Raw genomic sequence first — 16,743 nt, 5'->3', positions numbered from 1 at the left:
TCCCCCAGTATTTTTTGAGTTTCTCTTACTGCCAAATCCCTAGAAAAAGTTTAATTTTTTTGGGCTGGCTCAACCTCCCGCCAAAATTTGACATTGAACTGTTGAGTTTACTTACGAAACGCAAAGGGTTTTAGCTACCATATCATACTTTGTGAATGAAATAATAAAATGAGAATAAAAAACGCGATGAACTACGACCAAAACGACTGTCCAACAGTTTTCTCACATAACCCCACTTTTTTTTTGACACTTGCAGATGCAGACACACTAAAAACAAAAGTCGGCGGCGTTTTCGGTTGTATTTTCGAGGTAGAATGCACTGTTGGTGGATTTTTGATTTTGAAACATGTTATAGCATGACCAACTTCATTCATATCCGCTTCGCTTCTATATCGCCGTTTCAATTTTGAATTGTCCATTTGATGGACATCTACTAGCGACATCTCCTCAACAAACAATCAAACTACAACTGAATTTGACATTAACGTCAATTAATTAACGTCAAGGTCAATGGCCTCATTTTTATGTTATTACTGTTATCAGCCCATTAAAAAAAAACCACGAAGAAGAAAATGTTGGGTTTAATTTAACTAGATGACACTAACACTAACAAAACACATTTTTAAAGGTAAGAGCACTATTTATAACTTCAAAACTTTTCAGCTCAGTGGTTTACTGTTCAAGCTTAGTCTTCAAAGAATCCATTTATTCTACAAAAGTATTACTAAGGACTGGTTTCGCAGCTGTTTTAAAAATAACATTGCATACTGCAGCTTTGTGGTCTGCACAGGAAAACGCTGAATTTTGAAGGAGGTGATCATACAGCAAGTCATGCAAATGAGTACATGGTTTCTCATATTGTAGAAATGGTACCTAACAGTTTTTGTACTATATTCGCAATTCTCAATAATGCCTACAAATGAATCACTGGGATACAGCAATTGACTCCGATTTTGAAGGGCTATTAATCTTAACAAAGATCCTAGTATGATGGTGGATAAAAGTGACATAAAAGATCACTTTGCCAAATTTGTATTGTATATGTATTGTTTTGCAGGGAAGAAGCAGGTTCATTTTCATCTGGGGACTGGGTCAGGATATGAATTCGTACAAACAACAACAGGGTTCTAAAATAACCAAAGAAAACATTTTGCATGTTGTATACATATTTTGGATCTGAATTCCTACAAATACGAATGGGACAGCATCTTTAGTGAGTGTCACTTTTTTTGAAGATGATCTGTAATTTTGTTGAGATCTATAATACCATTTAATAAACTACCTTCTATAAGAAATTTTATTATTCAAAAAGTCAAAGAACCACAACACTGAGCTGACAACATTGTACAGTCTTGACGTAGGGTAAAAAATGTAATCATCATATAAAAATTTAGGTTATTAGAGATATTAGGTAGTAGCGCAGCATATTAATAAAGTTAATAAAAACTAATTTGAGAGTTTAATAAATGACTTACTTTGCGAGGCATTTTTAATAACACGTTCAAATTTTAGCTGCAAGTTTGCGTACTTTCAAGGACATTAAAAATGACAGACGTTGGCTGGTGTAGCCTTGGTATAGCTAATAGATATCATTAAATTCCCTAAATTTTAGTAACATTTTATATTTACAAACTTAAATCAACAGGTCGTGGTTCTTTGATTAAAAAATAGACTATACATTGAACATTGAGATCATTGCCTTAGCATCATTGTCAAGTTTAGACATTTTCACAGCAGGTCACACCATACCAGATGGTCAACATCGGAGGCAAAAATTAAAGAAATAAATCCAAAATACTTATCTTCCACAATTATTGCTGTCTTGTAAGCATTTAATCCTGTTTACATTAACCTCACATAATATTAAATACTAACACTAGTAACACTGTCAATATGAAAATTAATGTTGTGAGCTGTGCGCTAGGGATGTGTTGTTATTTAGCAACCTGTTATTTTACAACAGTTATTTAGTCATAGATATATAAGGGGAAGATACAGCCATTCCATATAAACGTATTTCGTTGCTTGGGAAAACATATCAACGATTCCGGTACTATCCTCCATTTTTTTCTAGCACACAATGTAATGTATTCTTGTCTTGTTTCCATACATCTGCACTTGAATAGAGAAGTACCTCGTATTCATCTAGTTGACTGATAATTGAGAAACGTCATCGTGACAAATTAATTGTGAATTATTTTTTGCTTTAAAGATGTAGACCTGTATTGTATGTTCCACTCCTTACAATTCTTCAAATAAAGAAATATCCTTTCATGGATATATAATATACCTAACTCATGGAAAACGCTAGGATTAATATATTTGTAAATTACATGCGTGCGACTGAAATAGAAACAAAAGGTACGTCTTGTCCCCAGTACTTCACCTATTGCTGTATCTTCTCCTTATATATCTATGTATTTAGCATGGCCTACTAAATCTGAACTGCGCTGCGCTTATTACGGCCGTAACAAAGCTCGGATTTTCAATGGAGCAATTGATTCCGCTAACCTCAAAAAATTCACCATAGACAACACAGTAAACCTATAGAACGCAAACTCCCATAGTTTTTTCAAGGTTGGTAGAACTGACTAATTTGTATAATAGGTTGCCTCGTTGCCATTTAAAGCAATAGTCTGAATTTTTTTCCCCCGCAAAAGTTACTCGTGACGTCACAGTGTACTAAACTTTTACGACAGAGCCTGTCGATCATGCATTAGGTGTTCCCTCGCTAGAATAAAGCCCAAAAAGCCACCCAATATACTCCACGGAGCTTATAAACCTTGGGTTCTATTCGAACACCCAAAATTTCTGGGTTGATTTTACGTCACGAGTTACTTTCCCCCCCGCCCCGCAATTTTCAACGAGGCAACCTATTATACAAATTAGTCAGTTCTACCAACCTTGAGTTTTTTGTGTCCCGACGCCATCTACTGGCTTGTGGTAGGTGCACAATAAGACACAGCCAACTGGATATCCTGGCTTTTTTATTTATTTAAATTTTCAAAATAATTTATTTATTAAATTAAAAGACTACATTTATTTTGAAGTTTTTATTTTCAATTTTTTTCGATACACTTCCATTGCATTTTTATAAATTTTGATTTGGTGTTTCTTTTCCTCCATTGCGACAAACAGAGATTTATGGCTTCCTCACCTTCAAAATTTTGCTCTTTATTTTGACATCGAATTTTGCATGTAACGTTTTCGGTACATTGCAGCCCGTAGTTGCAGCCCGAATTTTGGATTAACATTCTGACTTTTTATAATTTTGATTCTGCTCAGCTTTTCTTATTTTCTTTTTGAAACTTTCACAAGAATTTATATCTTCATTACTACATAAAACAGGATTTACACAATTTACTTATAGCGTCTTCAGCAGAAATATCGTAGATCAGTAGATCGGATGAAAATTCTATAAAAAATAGTTTTCAGTTAAAATAAAATTATCAATATTTTTTTACTATTACTGGAAGTAAGTCTGGACTGGAAAAGCAAGGAAGTTGTATTGAGTCGAGGGTACGGCCACATTCAGCAATCTATTGTTCGTGCCGAAGTATTTGCTGGTAAAATAAAGTCCACACACAGTGTAGCTGTTATACCTACACTTTAATAGGCTACAAAGTTGATAACTGCTTGTTACCCGTGTTTTTAATCCATTCCATAAAATGCCCAGGATATTTAATTGGATTTGAAAATCTATGGCGAGTTCCACATGGTTTAAATACATTTGCATTCTGCAAATTCTCGTAACAGTGGATTTATTATTTGACTTAATATGTCAAAATATATATATTTTTTTAATTTTGGCATAAGTTTCCGCGATTTTTATTTTTATAAAACAGCAGCGTCCCCTGACGGCTTGTGGTGGGTGCGTTTCCAAAAAAAACGATAAAATGCATAGGAGTTTGCGTTCTATAGGTTTACTGTGTTGTCTATGAAATTCACCCTTAACCAACTCCATCTGTTAGCGAAATAGAAAAGAAAAATGTAATTTGAATTGAAATTATCCAATCACAATCACGTAACGTGTTTATTTTGTTAGGTTAACACTTTCTATTTTGTCATTTTGACGCGAAATAAATTTTCACGAATACGTTTCATGAACGTAAGAATACCTAATAATTACAATGATCAAATTATGAAACATAATATTTATATATAAAATGGAATTGCAAAATCTGAAAATGGATAGAGCACAGTAGAAAAATTAAAAGTAAAACTATCTATCTGCAGGGAGACAATACCTTTCTCGTAAGTTTATAATTTTAGAACCTTCCTACTTGTGAGTTTATTCTGAATGGATTTCGTTTTTATGTAATCTGTTTTTTTTTTATAAACAAATCTTTAAAATTGGTTTCATTACTAATTGGATAATAACTTTACAAATTTTATCTTTGTGTTTATCACAGGTAAATATGGAATTCTGTATTAAATGTGGATGCAAAGTAGTAACCAGTGGTTGACAAGGATTTTTTGGAATTAAATATGATAAAACTTGTGTGGCAATATTAGCCAAGTCTTTTAAAAGCCCCACAAATTTACAGACCCCACGGTCTTGAAGCCAAACTAATCGTAACAAGGGTCCTGGAGTTGCTGTAGATAATAAAGAAGAAACATGTATTACAGTGAAATGTTTCATTTAGTTTTTTTTAAATAATTTTATCAATTTTGGATTTGGTTTGGAGGTTGCTGGGAATTTGAAAATAACTGTTGTTATTTTCTCCCATGTTAGTACTTCAACCTTGATGAAATTCAAGGAAATTTAAATTATTGTGGCAATTTAGTTGATTTGTAGTTTAATATCTTTAAAGAGATGGCGCTAGTTAAGGGTAGATTTTTTGAGGTTAGCCGAATCAATCATTCAGCTAGTTTGTTACGGCCGTAATAAGCGCAGCGCAGTTCAGATTTAGTAGGCCATGGTATTTAGTTGTAGCAGTTGCCACCTGTTATTCGTTTTTAGAAGTAAAGTCCATTCACAGGTTAGAAAATAACAGTTTGATAAAAACCACAGACCAACAGAATTAAGACTTTCAAAACCCGTATAAAACATGGGAGACACTGACAACACTAGCGCTGCTCTAGGGTTAGGCCAAACTAAATTACCGAATTTACTCGTTAATCCGATCGGGAATTTCCGTTTAAAAAGAAGGTTGATTTGAATATTAATTAATAATGTCATCAGTAATTTTGAATTTTCTAATTTCTGTCAAGGTTTAGTCAATAAATTTTATAAATTGTTCTACAAAATAAATTACTCCAAACCAGTCTCTTGAGATAATTTTTCGTTATCTCTTTATTTGGTAAGTTATCTTTTTCTTTTTGAAAAAGTACGAAATATGGTTTTTCATTTCATATTTGGATATGGGAAAAATTAAACATAAATGCTTTGTAAACAACAAGATCGGCGATAAAAAATAAACATTTTAAATATCCAAAATTAGAAGAACAAAGGAAACGATGGATAGAAGCTTTAGGTAAATGTTGCACCACCCTTCAAAACAGATAATGCCTTTATTTGCGAGAAACATTTTAGCAACAATTTCTTTACTCAAAAAACAAAACTCCATAAATACGCCCTGCCGTCGATTTTTCTTCGTGAAGACAAACAAACTTCAATAAAATAATGTTAGACCAGCTGAACAAATTGAAAATTCTACGATTACTGAAAATCCCACTGTAGAGAATCTAATCCGTCCTGTTATGCCCAAGGCCCAAAATAGACACCCAACAAAATCTTCTAGTGTGTTGCAAGTACTTAAATGCAAGAAAGTTAGTAGTCGTACTTCAAAAGGTAGAAACATTTATTATATGGACCGATATCAGCGAAAAACAATTTCAAAATTAAAAAATCTTTTGCACGATTCTAAAATTATCTCCAGAAATTTTAGAAGTTAACGCAAGCTCAAATTATTGAACTAGATCTACCCTTCCTTCAATTCAGTTTCACTCGCCTTAAACTAGCACACTCATGCCCAAAAAATCCTAATTTATACACAAACTCGTTTAATGAACTACTAATTTGTTGTATATGTTAGAATTTGTATTAAAATGTTTAATACTTATTTAGTCGTTTCTATTTTTTTTAAATAAGTATCAATTTAAATCAAATTGAAAAAAAAAATAGGCAACTAATTTTAGGTATACAGAAAGTCAGATATGCAACTTGTTATTCATTAGTTTGGCCCACGGTAGAGAATAATATAGGTAAGACGACGAAGCGTGTCCAGCGCTGAGATTTTGTCCCTCGAACGCTAGACATGTGCGAGTGAGAGATCAATATAAAGGATGGAAAAGGTAGTGCTTAGCCCGATGCATGTATACGAAGAACTGCTATTATTTTTTGCATTTTTTGCCTGACAATTTACAAATTTGCCGTAAAATAACGGGTAGGCATTTAAAACCATCTAGTTTACATAAAATACGAGTCAAATTAGCTACACAAGTAAGGTTACAGTAAAGTTTGCATTAAAAAATCTGAAGGATTGTCTAGATATTTAGTAATGCAGTAGCGGATGGATTAAAATATCATAAGGATAAGGATGATTATTTAAAACATTGAGATGTAACAATATTATTTACAAAAAAATAAATGATTTATTCGATGCTTTAAACCGCCGTCACCCTGCAGAAGCTATCAGAGTTAATAGCAAGGAACTTGAGGTATACCTAAGTGTACGTCGAATAAATGAGAATATTTCCAGATATTGAATTCAAATTTGAATTACTTAGATAAATGAGAAAAAATGGTCGTAGATGGACAAATTACTAAAAATCAGTTTCTAACAAAAAGTACCACGGAAGGTTTCCGCGTTACAATTTTATCCACTATTGAATTAAGTCAACTCACAACTTATTGTGGATTTCAGTGCGTACTAGGCAATAAGTTTAATCAGGATCCGATCGAGGTAATCTAAGGAATGTATGTACGTATGTTAGTTACAAAACTACTTGCTTTATTTAAATACATAACTACATATATAAAAGAAATTTCGCTTATCTGATGGGTATTGTACACACACAGAGATTGTGCATTTCTTTTTTTAGAACCATTACTGGCATATATTTTTTTTTACTTTTCAAAAAGTATTTCCGATTTAACATTTATTTTAGAGATTTTTTGACACTTGTACCTCAAGCTGGAGGGGCCAACGATCATCCGACGTTTACAAGTTTTTTCCAGTTGTACAGCATGTTGTCAACTTAAAATTTATTAAAGTCATCACAGTTCGGCAACTGTTTAGTATTAGATTCCGATACGAAGAAAAGTCAAATCAAAAAATCAATGAGAGAAAATTCGGGAAAAAATAGATTTGCTTATTGAAAAAACTGATACAGATAAGGAAAATGAACAATTTGATAATGATATGATTTTTCATAGTCTTGATCAAGACACCGTAGATTGTATAATCTATTATCTGACCGGATTGATTTGTAAAAAAAAGTTATAAAAACAGTAACTGTGACACATGTCGCAAGATTCTCAAGATGCCAAATAGCGCTCTTACCAACATAAAATCAAATCACCCACCTTTAGCAATTTTCAATCTTTTTTTAAAAATAGAGTGCATATTTAAACATACGTTCTCTCTGTTGATGCATTTGACCAAACAATAGACGAGATTTTCTCTAAAAATATAGTATGCACTTGAATTTTCCTGTCAAATGCATCAACAAGAAATTATGTCAAAACTAATTTATTATTTTTTTGTGATAAGAATAAATAGTTATTTGTACTAGTTATGAAAGTCATACCTACTTCTTTTATGAATTTCCAGTTTAATCAAGCAAATGAGTGAAAAAAAAGAGACTTTCATAACGTGTTATACACACTATTTTTTGGAAATTGTAAGTTGAGAAATTTGGCCTAAAAGGATTTATGAAAAATTAAAAAAAAAGTAGGTGTGCTTTGCCAATCATCTCCAAGGAGATGGAAAAAAATGATGCAAAAAGTACTACTTTTATTACAATTTTTCTTTTAAAAAAAGTGGAACTTTCATTACGATTTTTTGTTTAGAAAAGTGCGACTTTCATTACTATAATTATGCAAAAAATAATATTACAAAATTGATTTCAAAAACACAAAAAAATAGTCATAAAAAAAAAGAAAGAGTCAAGACTTTGTCAAGCGCAATAAATATTTAATATTTTTATAATCTCATTTTCATTTGATTTTGTTCTCTAACCTTTACTCCCAAAAACTGATGCAAAAGAAAACTGAAATAAGAGATTCAATAACAATGAATAGTTAATATGCGAGGTACCTACCATTAGTTAATACAGTATTTTTGAAATACGTTTGCCGTATTTACGTTAAACGTTAAAAGGTTTACCTATTGCCTAGATACATCACTATTTTACGTCATCTTATTGGTTTATAATGTCGTTTACCGTTATGGTACTACCAGCAAACCTATTCTAGAACTATCTAATCCTTGTTTGGGTTTTTATATTAATTTACACGCCGAAATTAGTGAGCCGCTGCAGCACTACCTTCTCCGTCTCTTTCTAACATGATCGTCTACCACTCGAGAGTCACTGCTTGGCGCTTCGTCGTTTTACCTTATATTATTCTCTACCGTGGTTTGGCCTAACGCTCGGGCAGCGCCACTTGAGCGCGTCCCCGAAAATGTAATCCCACTTGACAGTCTTACTATAGTTTAATTGTCTGTGATAAAAACATCCGCATCACACAGCAGAGAACAGAACCACAAACAGAACACTACAATCACATCGGCACCACAGACAATTAAACATAGTAAGACTGTCTAGATCTATTCAAATTTCAGCGACGCGCGATACTAGCGACGCGCTAACGTAGGGCCGAACTAGATGTATAATAAGTTGCATATTCCTCAATTATTGCAATCGAATGTATAATTAGTTGCATACGGACATATTTTTTTGTTTTTATTTACCTATTTTCATATTATGGTTTTATTTATTAAAAAAAAAACAAAGACAAACAATTACCCAAACATTTTATTTCATTATTTTTAGAGTTTTCTTATAAAGGTTTGAATTTTGAAATTGTTTTTCGCTTATAACGATCCATGTAATAGATTATCTTTTCTCTGAGATTGAGTTCACAAATTTTGGTACGTTGAAAAACCTATAACACTTTGCCTGAGGATTTTGATGAATGTGCACGTTCTGGGATAACTTCAGGATCAGGAATCACAACTTCTGTAATTTACATAGTCATTAAAATCTTCGAATTGTCTAAAAAAACTGTTATTTTGTGATACTGTGAATTTGGAACGAAAAACTGATGGGAATGGCACGGGACACCTATAAAATCTAGTTTTTTGAGAACTTGTAGAATAATTTTCTGAAAAGTGGTCTTGCCAAGTGAGTGAATTTTGTAATTTTGAAGAAAGTATTCCAGAAGTATCTAAAACCTTTATCCACCTTTTTTCAATTCTGAAAATAACATTTTTTGTAATAACTTTTTTTTCGAAAGTATTACTTACCGAATACGAACTTTTTGGTCAAAAACAATTCAAACAAGTTAGTCAGGCTTCGACATCGCAGGTAGAAGAGGCTCGGAACAAGTACGAAAGTCGTTTTGGATTATTTTATCATTTTTATCATAACGAAATTGATTAGCCAATTTTTGACAATGATTAATAAAGATTTTTGAAACGAACAAATTTGATTTTTTGAATAAATCAAATTTCCCGCTGTCAACGTAAATAGTCGATTCATCATCGACTAAATACGGTCATTTAGTTCGGCCCTATACTAGGGTTGCGCTAGCATCGTCCACGTCTCCTAGGTTTTATATGGACTTTAACAGTCTTAATTCGTTATTGGTCTGTGGTGCCGATCACAGACAATTAAACTATAGTAAGACTGTCAAATGGGATTACATTTTCGGAGACGCGCTCAAGTGGCGCTGCCCGAGCGTTAGGCCAAACTAATGTATAACAAGTTGCATATCTGACTAGTTTCTGTATACCTAGTTGCCTATTTTTTTTTTCAATTTGATTTAAATTGATACTTATTTAAAAAAAATAAAAACGACAAATTAAGTATTAAACATTTTAATACAAATTCTAACATATACAACAAATTAGTAGTTCATTAAAGGAGTTTGTGTGTAAATTGGGATTTTTTGGGCATGAGTGGGCTAGTTTAAAAGGCGAGTGAAACTGAACTGAAGGGTAGATCTAGTTCAATAATTTGATTTTGCGTTAACTTTTAAAATTTCTGGAGATAATTTTAGAATCGTGCAAAAGATTTTTTAATTTTGAAATTGTTTTTCGCTGATAAGACTACTAACCTTCTTGCATTCAAGTACTTGCAACACACTAGAAGATTTTGTTGGGTGTCTATTTTGGGCCTTGGGCATAACAGGAAGGATTAGATTCTCTACAGTGGGAATTTCAGTAATCGTAGAATTTTCAATTTGTTCAGCTGGTCTAACATTGTTTGTTGAAGTTTGCTTGTCTTCACGAAGAAAAATCGACGGCCGGGCGTATTTATAGAGTTTTGTTTTTTGAGTAAAGAAATTGTTGGTAAAATGTTTCTGGCAAATAAAGGCATTATCTGTTTTGAAGGGTGGTGCAACATTTACCTTCGTTTCCTTTGTTCTTCTAATTTTGGAAATTTAAAATCGCCGATCTTGTTGTTTACAAAGCATAATTTAAGTTTAATTTTTCCCATATCCAAATAAATAAAATAAAAATTGTGATCTGAAAAACCATATTTCGTACTTTTTCAAAAAGAAAAAGATAACTTACCAAATAAAAACATAACGAAAAATAATCTGAAGATACTGGTTTGGAGTAATTTATTTTGTAGAACAATTTATAAAATTTATTGACTAAACCTTGACAGAAATTAGAAAATTCAAAATTACTGATGACATTATTAATTAATATTCAAATCAACCTTCTTTTTAAACGGAAATTCCCGATCGGATTAACGAGTAAATTCGGTAATTTAGTTTGGCCTAACGCTAGAGCAGCGCTAGTGTTGTCAGTGTCTCCTATGTTTTATACGGGTTTTGAAAGTCTTAAATTCTGTTGATGGTCTGTGATCGGCACCAGTCGACACAAGTCGAGTCGCAGTTGAAATGTCGTAAACAGGTACTGAAGCAGAAAACCAGAGTATAAAAATAACAGGCAAGGCAACAAAAGCAGAGAGCAGAGCTGCAGAGCAGACAACGTCTAGCCCAATAATCGACAATCGATTTGAATATTCGACGCTGTGATTGGTTGAAAAACAATAGTTGTGGAAAATGACATAAGTGGTACCTATAAATAATATTAATATGTATCTCATTTCTCATTGAATAGTGAATATTGGACTGTTACTGCGTGTTTGAGTGTGGTATTGCGGAATATTATAATCGCTCTGAAAATAAATTAAGCATTTCCAAATAAAAACGAAAAATTATATTTTATTAAGAAATATAAATGTAAATAAAAACAGAGCAGAGCGTTAGTAAACCAACTGTTATTTTGAACCTGTTAAAAATAACTGTTATTTTAAAATAACAGAAACAGATTGTACCTGTTATCAGAAAATAACAGTTTGGCCCATCCCTACTGTGCGCAAGCGCTAGGGCTCATTCACAATCAAGATATCATTTTAGATGTCTTGTTCGCAATCAACAATTCACAACAATTAAATTTTACCATTTTATCGGTATCCGTTATACTGAAGTTAGAGAACAGCAAATTTGTCTCCCAGATTTAAAGGCCTGTTAAAATCCAATCTTTTAACATATTCGATAGGGAATAGCCCCTAATAAACATCAAAATTCTGTATTTTTCAATAGAAACTGCCAATACGTCCGCTTTTGGAGGTAAACAGACTGGCAAAATTTGTGAGGTTAAGGTTTCGATGTTTCAGTTTTATTTTCTTGACGATGGTTTATTATATTGAACAGAACATAGGTTTTCATAGCAATACCCTGTATTATGATAATTTGTCCATTTTCCTCTTCATATTTTGTTACACAAATTTTTCCAATAGATGAATTGTTGAAGCCATATAATTGAGATTTACGTATTAAATCCTACATCCATCTGTAAACTTACAATATTTGTCGCGTCTTTATCGTTTATATGTAACTATATACCGAGTGACTATAAATGATTGAAAATTATTTTGTTATGTTGGTAACACATTTGAAATCTTTAGTTGGCAACATCGTTGGCATGACACACGTAATTTTTAAAATTCAAACAAACGTCAAAAAAGTCTAAATCGACAATGTACTTCGTGACTTAACCTAACCTAAATAGAAATGACTGACAGATGATGCACGAGAAGACTTGCACTACCAACTGCATCAGTGTTGCCAATCCACTATTTTCTTTCAATCATTTATAGTCACTCGGTACTATATATGTAGTTATATTATATAGGTACTCCTACAGCTACTCCTGCAGCTCTGCACTGAGGTCAGTCAGGTCACAACACAATTATCACTGAAAATTGAAAACTGACAAGTGACGCACAGTTGATTGTTTTTCGCTCGCTCCCCAAAAAATCTCGACTCCCATGATTTTAGCTTACCGTGTCGTTCTGCGGACGATTTGCGCTGATCTGCGAACGATTTTCGCTTGTGCTGCGTTACAATTTTACCGTGTCGCATGAAACTAATTCACTGCCCGGGAATAAAATGTATGTAGTGCGCCTAAAGAAGTTTTCAATTCAATAAATTGTTAAATCAAAATATGTATGTACAGTTGCGGCCGTTGAAAACTCAGCCACTTTGACAACGCCAAACTTTTAGCTTTGTAAATGGTATTGAAAGTGACGTTTCTCAAAATGTCACTCAAACATTATCCACATTAATTTCTCTCGTAATGGCTCTTATACTCACACCGTCCCTCAGTCAAACACATTTTTGCAAATCAGATAATTGCGGCATTTCAAAAGTTACGCGCGATTCTGACCTAATATGTCAAATACTGACACTGACTTTATAATCCTTGATGAAAATCCTGTTTACGCTAATCAAATTTCGGAATTTATACAGAGTGTTTAAATCTTTCCTGTCTGAGATTTCAACGGGCGCAACTGTACTATCGAATTCATGAAAAACTACTACAGCAAAACGTCATAGTTTTGTCAACTTTTCAAAAATGTTGTAGTGTAACGTTTCTACGTGCTTTATATTAGATGGTTACTAATGTCCAACATGTCAAGTAGATAACCTAAATACGTTTGACATTGCTTTGCTAATGTTTCGCTCACGTAAATTCCAATAAAAATAAACAAAGTGGTTGATCTTTCTTTGAAATTACAGGTACTAAGTCGGGAGATTATCACGACGAAATGCATCTCACTAATTTCATGACCTGGGTTAAAACCAAGCTGTTGCCAAATCTACCTCAACAAGCTGTTTTAGTGAAAGACAATGCATCTTATCATAACGTAAAAATGAATAAAGACGCAACAAGCGCTACCAAGAAAAATGACATGATTTCTTGGTTGATACGACGAAATATCATCCACGACCCAAACAAAACGAAGCCTGAATTATACGAATTAATCAAGCAAAATAAACCGAGACATTGCGAATATGCGAACTGGAAAGCCCTGGACATCGTGTTCTTCAGCTGCCTCCCATCATCCTGAGCTAAATCCTATTGAAAAAATATGGGCTTTGGTAAAAAATTGGGTGTCAGCTCGAAATGTAAGCAAAGGAAGTCGAAAAATTGACAAAGGAAAGGTTCGAAGCTGAAGTACCTACTGCTGAAGATTGGTCAAAAATTTGCGAACATGTTGACAAGATTGTTGCGGAATACTTGCAAAAAGCACATAATGTTTGATCAAGCATCCGACGAATTAATTTTCACAGCGAAAGTGAAGATGGTAATACAGACAGTGAATAAAATGTATAAAATATTAATACAAAAATTCTAATGTATTTACTTTTACTGGATATCCCTTTTTATAATCATTAAATTTATTTTTACAATATTTTTTGTAGCCATGTGATTTCAGTGAAGTGCGCACCCGTTACACCCCTGGTAAGATTCTACTTGTCAGATCCAAGGAGTATAGAATAATAGGGAGGGGACATAAGCTAGCTTATGGGCGCGGTAAGTTGAAGCGGTGAGGGACAAGGAAACGGGCGCAATTTTATGCAACCCGTGAGGTACGCCCCACACTACTTGAGATGTTGGGAATTAACAATAAAACTGCAGGAAAATAAAACACTATAATTTTTTTTGCATCACAAATGTATTCAGAGTATGAGAAACTAGAAAACCACATTAAATATCACAACGCAACTGATTTTATTCACTTTCTTGGGGCGTGCTAATAGCAGACATGTGCATTAAGGCGGCTTCACTCGACCGGCCGTATGTCCCCTCCCTATTATTCTATACTCCTTGGTCAGATCCGCATGACTCAGTGGAAGCGTTTTTAAATTCATCGATGGATCAATCGGTGGAATCAGTTTTCTACCAAAACGTTGTTATATTACTGTTAGATTTATGTTGAGCTTAAGAAAATACGTTTCTTTATTCACCAAAAATTTCATGTTGGGCTCAACCAAAATTCACCTTTCCCATCTACAATGGGAGTTGGTTGTTTGGTGGACGAATAGTGGGGGAAATGTCAAAATAGTTTGTCGAAGCGAAGTCAAACTGTCAATGTCAAAGCAAAGCGAGGGAAAAACTGGAAAAGTGCAACATTATTCACGTATCCTCTAATTTTTTCATGAGTCTTTCTTCTGTTTAAAATAATTTCTTCATCAGAGGAAGTTAATAAATCATCATCTGATGAATCTTCCAAAGGCATTGTAATCCTTTTTGCCAATATTATGGTCCCAAGAAGACTAATGTCGCACATATTTATTCATATAATAATAATAGTCGCCGAAAATGAAAAAATGTTTAGGTTATGTTTACACTTCAGGTGTCATGACATCAGCACCAGTCAGCACAGTCATCAGTTTTCCACCAAATCCGTTTCCCTATTCATCACATTTTTGCACAACATAAATGTTCAACACAAAAAAAACTTATGATTGATAGTCCACCAATGTTGAAATTCACCGCAAAAAGTTGATGAATTTAAAAACGCTACCAGTGTTCTACTCTTAGAACGCGCGGCGCGCGGACTCTAAAATAAAACATAAATCCACGACCTGCTGTATTATAACCGGCCTGTTCAAAAGTGTAATTTGAGTAATTCCCGCAGAGCGCTTTTTGGGGATATTATTCATCTTAAGTTTTTGTCACCGAGAGTTTTTCTCGTTCAAATGACATTCAAATTTAAAATCAAAAATACAAAAATTCAATTATATTCAGTATTGTTTTAGAAAGAAAATATGAACTTACTGTACTCAATCTTAACTCTAAAATCATGTCTAAACATATTTTTCCGCATTTTTATTCTTTAGAACCGCCCGTACTGTGGCGCCCTCATCGGCGAAAATCGGCTCTTTCTCGGAAACATTTTCGCAATGCTTTTTTAATGAAATGAACAGGCCGGTTATTATACACTTATACAGCAAGTCGTGCATAAAACATTAAAACATAACCTCACAAATTTTGCCAGTCTGTTTATCTCTAAAAGCGGACGTACTTGCAATTTTTATTGACAATCCAACTCGAAAATTTTTAACCAATCGAATTGCAGCATTTTTCAAATTTGGACCAATCAAATTGATTTATAGTGAAAAAACACCGAGCAGAGTGAAAAAACAACCAGCTGAGTGAAAAAACAACTAGTGGTTTTTCAGCGAAAAAATTTATGTCAAAATGAAACGTCAAATTTATTAGGTCAATTCGATAAAAATTTTCTCGGTGGATTGTCAAGTCGAATACAATTCGTGGTCTAATTTTTTCTGCAAAATTTGTCATTTAAGGCATTCGTAGCTTCTGCTTTTGGAAAATTACACTCGTCTCCTTCGTCGACTCGTGTAATTTTCGTTGCAAAAGCTACTCATGTCTTAAATGACAAATTTTGTCCGAAAAAATTAGACCACTTATTGTATTATATATGAAAAATACAGATTTTTGGTGTTTATTAACTGTGATTATTTCCTTCATGTGTCTAGCAACCAATTGCGTGACAAATATTGACCAATCAAAACGAGAAAACGAAAAATAACCCGATAAAATTTCTCTAAAATGCACACTGTGCAATAATCCAATAAAAAATGTCGGTACCTGATTTTTTTAAAATTATTTTGAATAAAAAGGATTGGAAATAATGCGTTTGTTTTCATTCTATTCAGGAAATAATCAGCCGTATACGCCTCCTGCAAAATTTTAATATCGGCAATTTTTTTGCTAATGAACTCAAACATCCGTAAATTATTCAGTCAGAAGACCAATTTATTATCAAATAAAAGCCCTCGACTTCGTCTCGTTCTCTTATTTGATAATAATTGGTTTTCTGATCTCATTTATGGATGTTTTCTTTCCTTAGCAAAAAAATTTCCGATAAAAAATTTTGCACTTGAGATATACAGCGTGATCAACAAGGACTGAAGCTGTTGGCAGCAAATAACAGCAAAATATTCCCAAAATATGAAATTTTTTTGTGCGTCAGTGTTGGCACCCGCTGCAAGTTGTGAATGTCCAAAAATTTAGGTTATGTTACGAGTTGGTAGTTTTAAAACACGATACGTACAAAACGACCAAAAACAGTATAAAATGTAATTAGCGGTACTTAATAATGGCCCACTGTTTCGATATTCATAAAAGCGACAGGCCGTGCCCGCATGCCCCTCCTGAGAAACAGAAACATGTTTTATGCGTT

General features: G+C 33.3%; 2 long non-coding RNA genes across 3 annotated transcripts; one reads left to right on the top strand and one right to left on the bottom strand.

The window, feature by feature from the left end:
* The first annotated feature begins 311 nt into the window (after nt 1-311).
* On the top strand, nt 312-1,295 carry LOC138133656 (uncharacterized). 2 transcript variants are annotated; one of them, XR_011160465.1, is made up of 2 exons: nt 312-628; nt 690-1,295. It is a non-coding gene; the product is annotated as an uncharacterized lncRNA (long non-coding RNA). The 2 variants fall into 2 exon arrangements; XR_011160464.1 differs by having other exon boundaries at nt 685-1,295.
* Nucleotides 1,296-10,030: 8,735 nt separating this feature from the next.
* LOC138133560 (uncharacterized) lies at nt 10,031-11,554 on the bottom strand. Its single transcript, XR_011160412.1, has 2 exons — nt 10,746-11,554; nt 10,031-10,697 (listed from the first exon to the last, which is right to left on the bottom strand). It is a non-coding gene; the product is annotated as an uncharacterized lncRNA (long non-coding RNA).
* Between the last annotated feature and the right edge of the window lie 5,189 nt (nt 11,555-16,743).

The sequence above is a fragment of the Tenebrio molitor genome, chromosome 6 (assembly GCF_963966145.1).
Source record: "Tenebrio molitor chromosome 6, icTenMoli1.1, whole genome shotgun sequence".
In the NCBI taxonomy this organism is placed as follows: Eukaryota; Metazoa; Arthropoda; class Insecta; order Coleoptera; family Tenebrionidae; genus Tenebrio; species Tenebrio molitor.
Note: the sequence above shows the minus strand (reverse complement) of the source record. Positions and strands in the feature narration are given on the sequence as shown.